Source organism: Humulus lupulus, chromosome 4 (genome assembly GCF_963169125.1).
Source record: "Humulus lupulus chromosome 4, drHumLupu1.1, whole genome shotgun sequence".
NCBI classification, from domain to species: Eukaryota; Viridiplantae; Streptophyta; class Magnoliopsida; order Rosales; family Cannabaceae; genus Humulus; species Humulus lupulus.
In genome coordinates, this window is record NC_084796.1 from 155979509 (window position 1) to 155991126 (window position 11618).

Below are 11618 nucleotides of genomic sequence, written 5' to 3' on the forward strand. Positions count from 1 at the left end.
AGCCCAAACCCAACTTTGATGCATCACAGTATACCACAAACTTTCCTTCCTCCAAAGGAAGACTCAGCACAGGTGTAGTAATAAGTCATCGCTTCAATTCTTGGAAATTGTTCTCACACTTCTCTGACCAGACGAACTTCTGATTCTTCTGTGTCAACTTTGTGATTGGTGTTGCAATCTTCGAGAATCCTTCTACAAACCGCCTGTAATAAGCTTCTAACCCGAGGAAACTCCGAACCTCCGAGGCATTCCTTGGCCTCAGCCAATCTCTCACTGCCTCCACCTTGGATGGGTCCACCTTAATCCCCTCTGTGCCAACTATATGTCCAAGAAAGGTCACTTCTGGTAACCAAAACTCACACTTCTTAAACTTGGCATATAACCGATGTTCCCTTAACCTCTGGAAGACCTGTCAAAGATGTTGCTCGTGCTCTGCCTTTGAACTGGAGTACACTAAGATGTCGTCGATGAAGACAATGATGAACTGATCCAAGAAGTCCTTGAACACTCTGTTCATTAGATCCATAAAGGTTGCCAGGGCATTGGTCAAACCAAATGACATTACCAAAAACACATAGTGCCCATACCTCGTTCGGAAGGTCGTCTTCGGTATGTCCTCGTCCTTGATCCTCAACTGGTGATAACCATATCGAAGATCAAGCTTTGAGAACACCGTCTTTCCCTGCAGCAGATCGAACAAGTCATCGATCCTTGATAGAGGGTACTTATTCTTGATGGTCAACTTGTTCAATTCTCTGTAGTCTATACACATCCCAAAGTCCCGTCCTTCTTCTTAAAAAATAAAACCAGAGCACCCCATGGGGACTAGCTAGGCCTGATGAATCCCAAATCCAGAAGTTCTTGTAATTATATCTTCAATTCCTTCAACTCTACGGGTGCCATCCTATATGGTGCTGTTGATACTGGTTATGTCCCAAATGCTAACTCAATAACAAACTGAATCTCCCTACGCGGCGGCAGTCCTAGTAGATCCTCAGGAAATAAATCCAAGAACTCACAAACCAATCTGGTCTCTCCCGGCCCTACTGACAAAAACCTAGTAGTATCCACCACACTAGCCAGAAAACATATACATCCTCCCTGTAACAAGTCTCTGGCTCTTAATCCTGAAATCATGGCTATGCGGGGTCCACATACTACACCCACAAAAATGAAGGGATCCTCGCCCTCCAGCTAAAAAGTCACCATCTTCTTCCCGCAATCAATAGTAGCCCCATATCTGACCAGCCATTCCATCCAAAGAATCATGTCAAAGTCCTCCATGTCTAGCTCAATCAAATCTACTGAAAGCTCTCTATTATAAACCATCACTGGCAGTGCTCTAATCCACCTTCTAGAAACTACCAGTTCCCTAGTAGGTAATATGGTCCCAAACCCAGCAGTATGGTACTCACTAGGTCTACACAATCTATCAATCACCTTACTAGAAACAAATGAATGTGTAGCACCAGAGTCAATCAATACAGTAAAATGAGAGGCAGCGCTAGAAAGCTGACCTCTCACCACCGAGAGACTAAGCTCGACCTCTGCCTGCGTCAGGGTGAACACTCAAGCTAGAGTCAAGCTGTCCACCTTCCTTGCTTCCCCTTTCTTCACTGTTGGGCAATCCTTCTTGAGGTGCCCCACTATCCCGCACACAAAGCAAGCCTTGGGCCGACACTCGCCCTGATGGCGTCTTTTGCACCTCGTGCCCTCCAAGTAACTCCTTCATGCCTCATCGCCTCCCTGACGGCCACCCTGAGCACCCTGACCCCTCCTATCAGGACCAGCAGCGGTCGATGTGTCAGGGGTCTTCCTCTTTGGATCACAGGGGCCTCTGCCCCACCACACCCATAGTATGGAGGCACTACTCCGCGACCCTCTCGCCTTGCTGTACCCTCCCTCCAGATCTTGTTCTCCGCTTCCTCAATAGTAAGAGCCTTCTCAATAGCCTGGGCATAAGTCGTCCCCCTAGGTACAGTTGTAATACTCACATCCCGGGCTATCATAGCATTAAGCCTTCTAATAAATCTATCTTGCCTAGTTGCATCTGTAGGCACAAGATCTGGTGCAAATTTTGCAAGTCTGTCAAACTTCAGGGCATATTCAGTAACTGTCATGTTGCCCTGCACCAATCCCATAAATTCATTAACCTTCACTGCCCTGATGGCAACATTATAGTACTTCTGGCTGAACAAATCCTTTAATCCATCCCAACACAGAGTAGAAACGTCTCTGGTTTGTGATGCCACTTCCCACCAGATGCGGGCATCCTCTCTCAGCATATATGTGGCACAGACCACCCTGTCATGACCTTCTACCCTCATGAAATTTAGGATAGTAGTAATCATAGTCATCCACTGTTCGGCCTCCAATGGATCAGGTCCTCCATCAAAAGTTGGGGGATGTTGCTTCCGGAAATGCCCATACAACGAATCCCACCTGTTTCCAACTTCCACTGGCTGAATAACTGGTGGCACTACAGGTGGCGCAATCGGTACAGCATTCCCTTATGGAGCCTGCTGCCTCAGAAGACGAATCTGTTCATCTTGGCTCTGAAGTCGCGCTTGCATCTCTACCATAATCTGCTGCCAATTCTCTGGGACTAGCGGAGGGTTCTGGCCCTAGTCATCATCTCTAGTCTCAGATCTAGTGCCTGCTAGTCGCGTAGATTTTCTTGGACGCATAGCTATCCAAGTTAATCTGCAATCAACGACTCGACAATCAGACTATGATGACAGGGTAATGACCTTTCCAAAATCCACCAATGGAACATAATCAATCACAAGCAATCAAGATATGACAACTCATCCACATGCACCAGCAATGCTAACAAGCATGCCCCAACATCATCACACAGCAGTCATGATATATGCATCTATCCATATACTAATTCATATATACGCAATATGAAGATAATTATTCAGATATTCATTTACATGCATAGCAATGCTAATAAGCACGCCTCAATATTGTCACACAACAGTCAAGAGCCAGGCTCTATCAGTATCTCATGGTTCCTATTAATCCAACGGATAACAACAATCATAACTCTTTCCAATCACTTAAACATATAAACACATATATGCATTTGCCAAACTGTGAACCGAGCTTGTCTTTAGCGGAGAATGTACATGTCCAGCTGGTCGTTAGGAACCCTTAAACCTAGGATGCTCTAATACCAAGTTGTAATGCCTTGGGTAGCCAAGACCATTACACTGTGTATTTATAAAGGTGCAAGACTTGCTAACCAAGTTATTTAGTCAAAAATGTGTCACTAAAACCATTATAGAACTAGGATTAAAAGGGTTTTGGATATAAAAGATACATCTCATATAAATAAACGTTTTATACATGGGATGCCAAAAGAAATAACGTATGAAGGACAATTTATAAATTTTTCCAGAGTATATACATCAGTTGGCCACTCTAAGGCAAAACAGACATTTAAGATCCTCCTGTTCCTGTCCCTCCCTCAAATGTGGCGGCCGAGCAGCTAATCATGTACATTCCGCCTCTAAAGCTCCCCAAATCAGGGTTGATCAAGCTTACCCTTGCCTTTACCTGCACCACGTAGCACCCGTGAGCCAAGGCCCAGCAAGAAACCCATAATTTCATAGCATAAACAATGACAATAACCAAATAATTCTTTAAGCATGATCATATATTCAACAGACAATGACATTCGCAAGATCAGTAAACATAACCAACAAATCCACAAACTAATACTCAAATATTCAGCGTATCATATTTGTCAGTTAACAACAGCAACCAAATCATACAATAGCCAGGGTAGACACTTTAGATCGCACCCTCTGTTTACACCACTGACTCCGGTCCGCTTAAACCGAGCCTAGTGAATATTAAGTTGTCCTCAACTACCAATGGCTGAGCCGCGCCTTGTGCGCCAATATAAACTCTGGCACTGATAGGCTGTTTCTCTTACATTAACATGGAAAAATACCATCTTACATAATCGATACAAGAATAGGGAGCCCTTAGTCTCGTTATAAACTCACAACCAGGTGCAGTTTTCTTACCTTTGATTCCAAGTGTTCTGATTACGAGAGATGACCCCTTGAGCACGATCCGCTTCCTGAGCGCTAGCTTACACCTAGTCATAACCAAGATAAGGGATTCCATCAATAATAATTGTATAAAGATTTCCAGACCAAGTTCTAGCCTCCGGAACATCAAATTCCACTAAACACAATAGTGGAATTGATCCTGAGAACCCTAGGTTAGGTTCCTGCGCCTAAAACCTCCTTAAGGCCAAAAATGTCCTTAAGAGCCGCGACCCAAGCTCTCTATGCCGCGGCTCGCCATTATCCAGAGGCCCAGCCTCACCAAATAACAGACACGGGCCGCTCCCCATGCTACGGCCCACCCCTCTTCCTCAGCTCCCATCTGCTCCAGTGGGCCGCGACACACCCAGAACTGAGCCACAACCCGACCCCTTCGAACCCATAAAACTCACCTTTTTCAACTACTAAACCTCAACCAAACTAATCCAAAACAATCCCAGTAACACAATTCAACTATCATAAATATCCTAACATAATCCCAGCAGCAAAACCCAACAAAAAACCTAGCTTGTAAAGTCATCAAAATCTCACTTCAATCCTTGAAACCCATAAGCTCATAAACCGCTTAGAACAGCCAGAAATTCTAGAATTCAGATGCTAAAATTTAAATTAAAGCTTACCTTCACAGAAGAACCAATCAACCAATTAGTTGCTGAGCTAATTCCCAAATCCTTTGTCTCAATTTAATCTTCAAAATCAAGAACCCAAAAACACTTAGAGCCCAGCACAAAGTTACATAATTAAATGGCCAAGAATGTGATTCAAGTCTTACCTCAACTCCTGATTGAATTCCTTAGCTAAAACTGAGCTAATCTCCAAGGTTCCAACTCAAATTTCCTAGTTTCCAGCGAAGTTTCCCTTTTGTTTCAATAACTTCCTTGAGAGGGAGTTTGAGATGATAGGAATGAGCTGAGAGGAAAAAGCAATGGTCGGTTTGGCCAAATTCTACTACTTTCTTAGTTTTGTTTTATCCACCTTTAGTTAATTAAGTAAATCCGAAAGCTCGGGGTACCAAAAACGTCCCCGAGGGAAAAATGGTAAATTTTCCGAGTATGCCCTCTGTAGTGCACCAAATTTTTTTTTTTGTTATTAAAATTTTGTGTTTTTATTTTATTTAAGTGTTAAGTGTAGTGATTTATTTTATTTAAATGCTTGTTTATTTTATTTAATTGTTTGTTTGCTTTATTGAATTGTTTGTTGTTTTATTTAATTGTTAGAATTGTTGGTAGCATTTTTGTGAAATTAATTGTTAAATGATATGTAATTTTTTTTTTAAAATGTGATTATGTGAGATTTGGTTGAATGCACTAAGATGCATGGTAGGTAGTGATGCACCCCAGTGATTGAGTATGTGCATGTGCATGGTTGCATGGTGTGCTTGAAATAGTTTTCTACACATTAATTTCTTTTTATTGGTTTATTTATTTTTATTTAATTAAGGGATTTAAAAAGAAAATAACAAGAAAGGGAAATAAAGAGGCTTGTGTTCACACAAGAAAAATATTGGGAAACAAATGGTGAGAAAGGATAGAGTTGTCATTTTTGAATTCCCGTAACCTTAGACCCAGCCTCAGTAAAACGGATATAACATGTTCTGTGGATATCCAATTTAGACACAATTAGTACTGTTAGAAAGCTAATGAAATTATCTACATTTTATGTGAATATTATTTTTCCTAAAACGTAACAGAAATGGTTCAAAACCCAGTCCCAAGTTTCAGCACCCTAGAGTTACGAGAATAGCATTATTTCCTTTATTAGCCATGGACAGCCAAGGAAGACAAGAGAGGAATTAGTGTGCTGTCAATTATAAAATGGATTGATTGGCTGAGTATAATTTTTAATTGAATTATATTTTGATTTAGGGAAAATAAAGGAAAATGATAATTACATTTTCCTTAGCTAGGTTTTGATGATTGAGGCATTTAAATAGAAAATAAGAAAGAGATTGAAGGCTCATTTGGCTTGGTGGCTGTCGTGTGATTAGAGAGAATGGAGAGGGAGAGCTCGTGAGTTCTAGAGAGAGAGGTGGAGAAGAAGAATGTGAAGGAGAAGAGAAGGAGAAGAAAGAAGAGGCCAAGGCTAGGGATCCTAAGATATGGGTTAAGGTTCATAGCATTATATTTTGTCTCCTCTACATCTTGATTCTAAGCAAGGAAAAATGATGGTGATGATAGGTTTGGATTTTGTTGCAAGAGGATTGGAGGCTAGTGTTTGAAATCCCTAGGGTAAGTATTTGGGTTCATAGTGATGTTAATTTCTACCTCTTCTTGAATCTAAGATCATTTTTTTTCTTTTCTTCATGTGGGTTTTGAAACCCTAGGCTTGAACAAGTGGTGGCCATAGTTTGGGTTATTGTCACTATTGTCCTTGAGTTCTAGCAAGAGAGGTAATGAGAACCTTTTTATCTTATGTTTATTGTTTTTTATCTTTGGTTTCTTGTGGTTTGGAGAATATTGTTTGAGAATGGTGATTCATTGTTTTGTTCTCCTTTGATATATTAGATGATTAATCTTATTGAAATGTGGTGTTGATGATATGTTGTTTAAAGATCTTCTATGATATGATGATGGGTATGTTTTTGCTTAAAGACTCTATATGAAAATATACAAAGGTGTTAAATTGTGATCTATAAAAATGATGATGAATATCTCTTTTAAAAATAACATGAAAGGATTTGATTATTTTGGCTATGGGGATTTCGGCCTAAAGGTGATATTCAAAAGCATGATGGTTGTTTTTTTATGTTTAATGTCAATTTAATCTTAGAGATCATGATAGGTTGCGGTAAGATCTTGTATGAAGTTATGATGGTTTTGTTCTTTGGAATAATTGCATGGTAATAATATATTGAGAGTATATTTAATACAAGATCAATGGTGGTTATTTGTTCACCACTTGTGAATAAGTTTCAAGGTGATTGATGAATTATTGTATGCTCATGGTGTGATTAAAATGGTTAAAGAGGTTAGAAGCATGCTAGGGTTTGTGTTGGAATATTGTACATAAATAAGCATGAATTTTGTGAATATAATGAAAAGAATGAATTTTATGATTTAATGTGCTTGCTGTTTTTTGTGCAAAAATGATGTTGTTTATGATGAGAATAATGTTTTCAGTGCTTAAATAAATTTTGCAAGTGTTTTGATGTTTTAAGAAATTTAATGGGAAATTTAATTATGCCTTGAAATGATATTTTGTGTAAATAAATACCTACAGATTTTTTTTTATATTTTTGAGAAAATATTATTTTTTTTAAAAATAAGGATGGTGATTTTATTGATAAATTTGATTGCTGGAATTTTCTTTAAAAATGTAAAGTGTGTTTAAATAAAAGAATTTGATTGGTATTTTGAAATAAATTAATATCCTAAACTATGGTAAAATTTAAAAGTGGTAATTTTTTTTTATATAATATGAGTGGTTATTTTACAAGTTATGATTTTCTTTAATTGGATTAAGAAAAATGTTGGATTTAATTCACTTGTGATTTTTAAATAATGGCTGAAAGTTTAGTTTAAAAAGTTTAAAATAGCTATTTAATTTTCACATATGAATTTATGTTACATAAAATTAATTATTAAAAATAATTCAAGCAAAATATATTTTTCCCACACTTAAAATTATTATTTTTCTCACATCAAATTATGTAATTCTATTAACTTAAAATAAATTGTTATTTTCTAAGGAGACATGATAATCATAGGTATTTTTTTTTTTAAATAATTTCCAAGCCTTTGCTTTTCTTTGTAATTTAAAAATAATAAATGGGTCTTTTATATATTTTTAACGTCTAAATAAAATTGTTTTTATGAAATAAAAAGAATGTCTTGGGAGATTTAATCAACCTAGTAACTTTAAGAAGATAAACAATGGTAAACAAAACATGCTACAAGTCTATTATTTTTAAAACAATAGAAATAAGACACATGGAATTATCGTTTTAAATGCCACATTTACGCAACGTTCCCACGTATGAATGTTACATGCAAATTCACATTTACGTCCAAAATTATGTCTATTATGCAACGATGTAGTTTTTATAGAAAGATCATGCATGCAATATAGGTAGAATGAGCATTATTTTTTTATGACCTTATGTGTAATTAAGTATATTTGTATGTTGTGTGTAACTCCTACCATGTGTGCATGGCCCATGCACACATGAGTTATATGAGAGGGCAAAATAGTAATTATGTGAAGCTAAGGAATGTCGTTTTGATTATGGTATAGGCTCCTTGAGAAGTTGTGGTTTTACTTAGCTTGGACCTGAGGTATGGAAGTTAGATAGAATTTATGATTGTTTATGCTATGAATGGTAAGACTGTTTGTATGAATGAAAATGTTATGAGTTATGAAATGCTATAATGTGATGATATGTTGGCTTGTATGAATGTTGTATGATATGAATGGATGTTAGCATGATGAACGCGACACATCAAATAAAGAGGTTACTAAGGATATGAAGACGTAACCGAGTTATATATAATGGTTGCTAGCGTGTTCAACGCGACACAACAAATAAGTTACTAAGGATATGAAGACGTAACCCGAGTTACTAAGGATATAAAGATGTAACTCCAAGGGCGGACGCACCGAGGTTATTCAAGGACCAGAGACTCCTGTTTGCCTCAAAGGGTGGCATGGACATGTTAGCGGGCCATGTTCACAAGGAATTGCTTATGATTATGTTATGATGTTTGGTGATGATTATGATTATGCTATGATGTTTGGTGATGATTATGAATTTGTTATGATGTTATGATGTTTATGATATGATGGTGGCAATAAGTTGACGTGAATATGTTTATGTATATGATATTGATGCCAATTTTATGATGATGCTATGATGTATAAAGATGAATGATAGTGTTTGTAATTTGTTGTATCTTACTTGCTTGTTGTTTGTACTTCCTTACTGGGCTTTTAGCTCACCCCCTTACTTTCCCTTCCAGGTAGCAAATAGGTTTCTCTGTGGCACGCGTGGTGATGTGGGGAGTTCTGTCGTCCTAGTGTGTATGGCGTGGGGCATCCTATGGACGAGAAACGATCAACTTTAAACGCCAATTTTTAATAATGTTATGTTTATTGGGATTTTCTTAAAATTGCCAGTGGGACTTAAACTTTTGTTTGTTTTAGAACTTTGCATAAAACTGATATTTTCCTTTTTAAACTTTTGGGCCCAACCTACATGTTTTAAGCGAGACCCCACTGAAACCTTTATAATAAGTGGCTTTCTATTATAAACTATTGAAAATGTAAATGTTTTATTAAGTACTAGTTAAGGGCGTTTTTACACACTCCTAAGCTTCCTAACCTCAAATATATCTCCAATTATTTATTTCCATAACCCGTTAACCCAAATAATTGTTTAATACCCGAAATACCCCTTGACTCGCCCGAGTCAAGTATTAGGTCCCGTTGTGAGTTTCCCGCTAATTGGCTCCCTAGGATCGCCTCAAGCCGCATGTTGCAAATATATCCACATAATAATGTGGTCTCCACAATTATAACATATAATTACATTTATGTCCTTAAGGGGCTAAAATTACAAATATGCCCATTTTAGCTAAACAGGGCCTACATGTATTCTAATACTCTTAGACATGCAATTCATATATCCATATAATCATTTAAGAATGCTTATCACGGAATCGTGAATTAAATCATTTAATTCACACATAAACCAATTATGCCCTCCCGGTATTCTAATCAAGGCCCTTAAGCCTTATTAGTGATTTTTGGTTTGTTACATCCACTTTCTAAATGAAGGACTTTTGAGAGGTGAATACCTTCTTTGGTATAAAAGTGAGAAGAAATAGTGAGGGTTATGCCTTAAGTCAAGCTCACTTTGTTGAGAAAGTGCTTGACAAGTTTAGTAATCTCAAAATCATCGAGGCGAATACACCATGTGATTCAAGCATAAAGCTTGAAAAGAACAATGGTCTAGCGGTTAGTAAACTAAGTGGGTTTTCTAGCTACCAAAGTATGGAACGTTGAAAAATGATTGAGAGAGTTCTAGGGTACCTTAAGAGGACCAAACAACTAGGCCTCCAATATTCAAGGTTCCCGAAGATACTTGAAGGATATTACGATGCGAGTTGGATATCAAGTGTAGGAGATAATATCTCCACAAGTGGTTGGGTGTTTATGCTCAAAAGAGGAGAGGTTTCCTAGGGCCCAAAGAAACAAACATATATTTCACTCAACCATGGAGAATGCGTTTATAACTCTAGCGAAAAATGGCAAAGAAGCCAAGTGGCTTAGAGATTTCATGAGGAATATCTCAATGGTCATAAACAAGCCACATTAGCTAGAGCTTATAATGACATGAAAAGTCTAGACGTATAAGTCTAAGGCATGAGTATATGAGACAATTGATTCGAGGGGGAATCGTATCGATCTCATGTATCAAGACAAGTAAGAACTTATCGGACCCATTTACAAAACCTCTTGCGAAGAGGTTAGTAAGTTCTACTTCAAAAGGGATGGGACTAAAACTCCTAGAATAATATATTAACCAATGATGGCAACACAACTCCAAACTTGTGAACATCAAGGGCAAGAGTTCAATGGGTAAGAAAAAGTTATGGGATGAATTGTTTCAACACTAAAAAAATCATGAGTTCCATCCAATGATGGTTAATGTTTTTTGCTACCGAGTGAGGGTTAAGCCTAAGACTTTTAATGAAGTCCAGTTGTGTGCAACAAGCATCTCTAAAGGTAGCAAAGATGTTGTAAGAACTTCACCTATGTGAACTTAGAAGTGGTGCCGCCTCTCATGGGAGTTGGAGTTTCTCCCCGAAAAGTTCATGAAATTGATGAGCACATGGCCATATGAGTGCTAAGAGAAAAAAGTAGGGAAATGAATGGTCAAGTGGAGGTGTGTGTGGTGTTACCGGTTTTATCATTAAGGAGTACTTGGTTCAATCTTTAAGACAACAATTACTTCGATAAGGCTTTGTAATACTTTCACTAAGATAAAGTTCAAATTGAAAGATACTTTATTTTATGAACCAAAATTGTTAAGCTAAGAAGAGAGGATTATATTTAACCAAGTGGGGCAATGTTGAGATTGGTTAAATATAATGGTTAGGATTTTTACACGTTGAGTTGCAAATTACTCGATGGTTTTCACTTAAAGAGAAGTGAAAACATGAGATTGTGTAGAAGGCATTTAAATGTGACTTTTGTGGGTATAAAGTGATACAATGAGGTATCCAAACATTCCCAAAAGTTTCGATAGCATTTGGAGCAATTTTAGAACGATTGGAAGGATCCAAAGTCAGAGAGGGTGGAGATACGTCGCCCCTTAGGTGGCGTAGCATCGCCAAAATGCAAAGGGCTTCAAAAGCCCTAGCAGGCGATGCATCACCTGCTAGTAGGCGACGTGTCACCTGTCAGGTGATACATTGCATGCTTGTAGGCGATACATCACCTGAGCGGTCTTTTAGAGTCCTACAAATTATGTAAAATGCTCCAAATGATGTGTTTTAAATGCTTTAATCATATTGGTTAGACTAATGATGATGA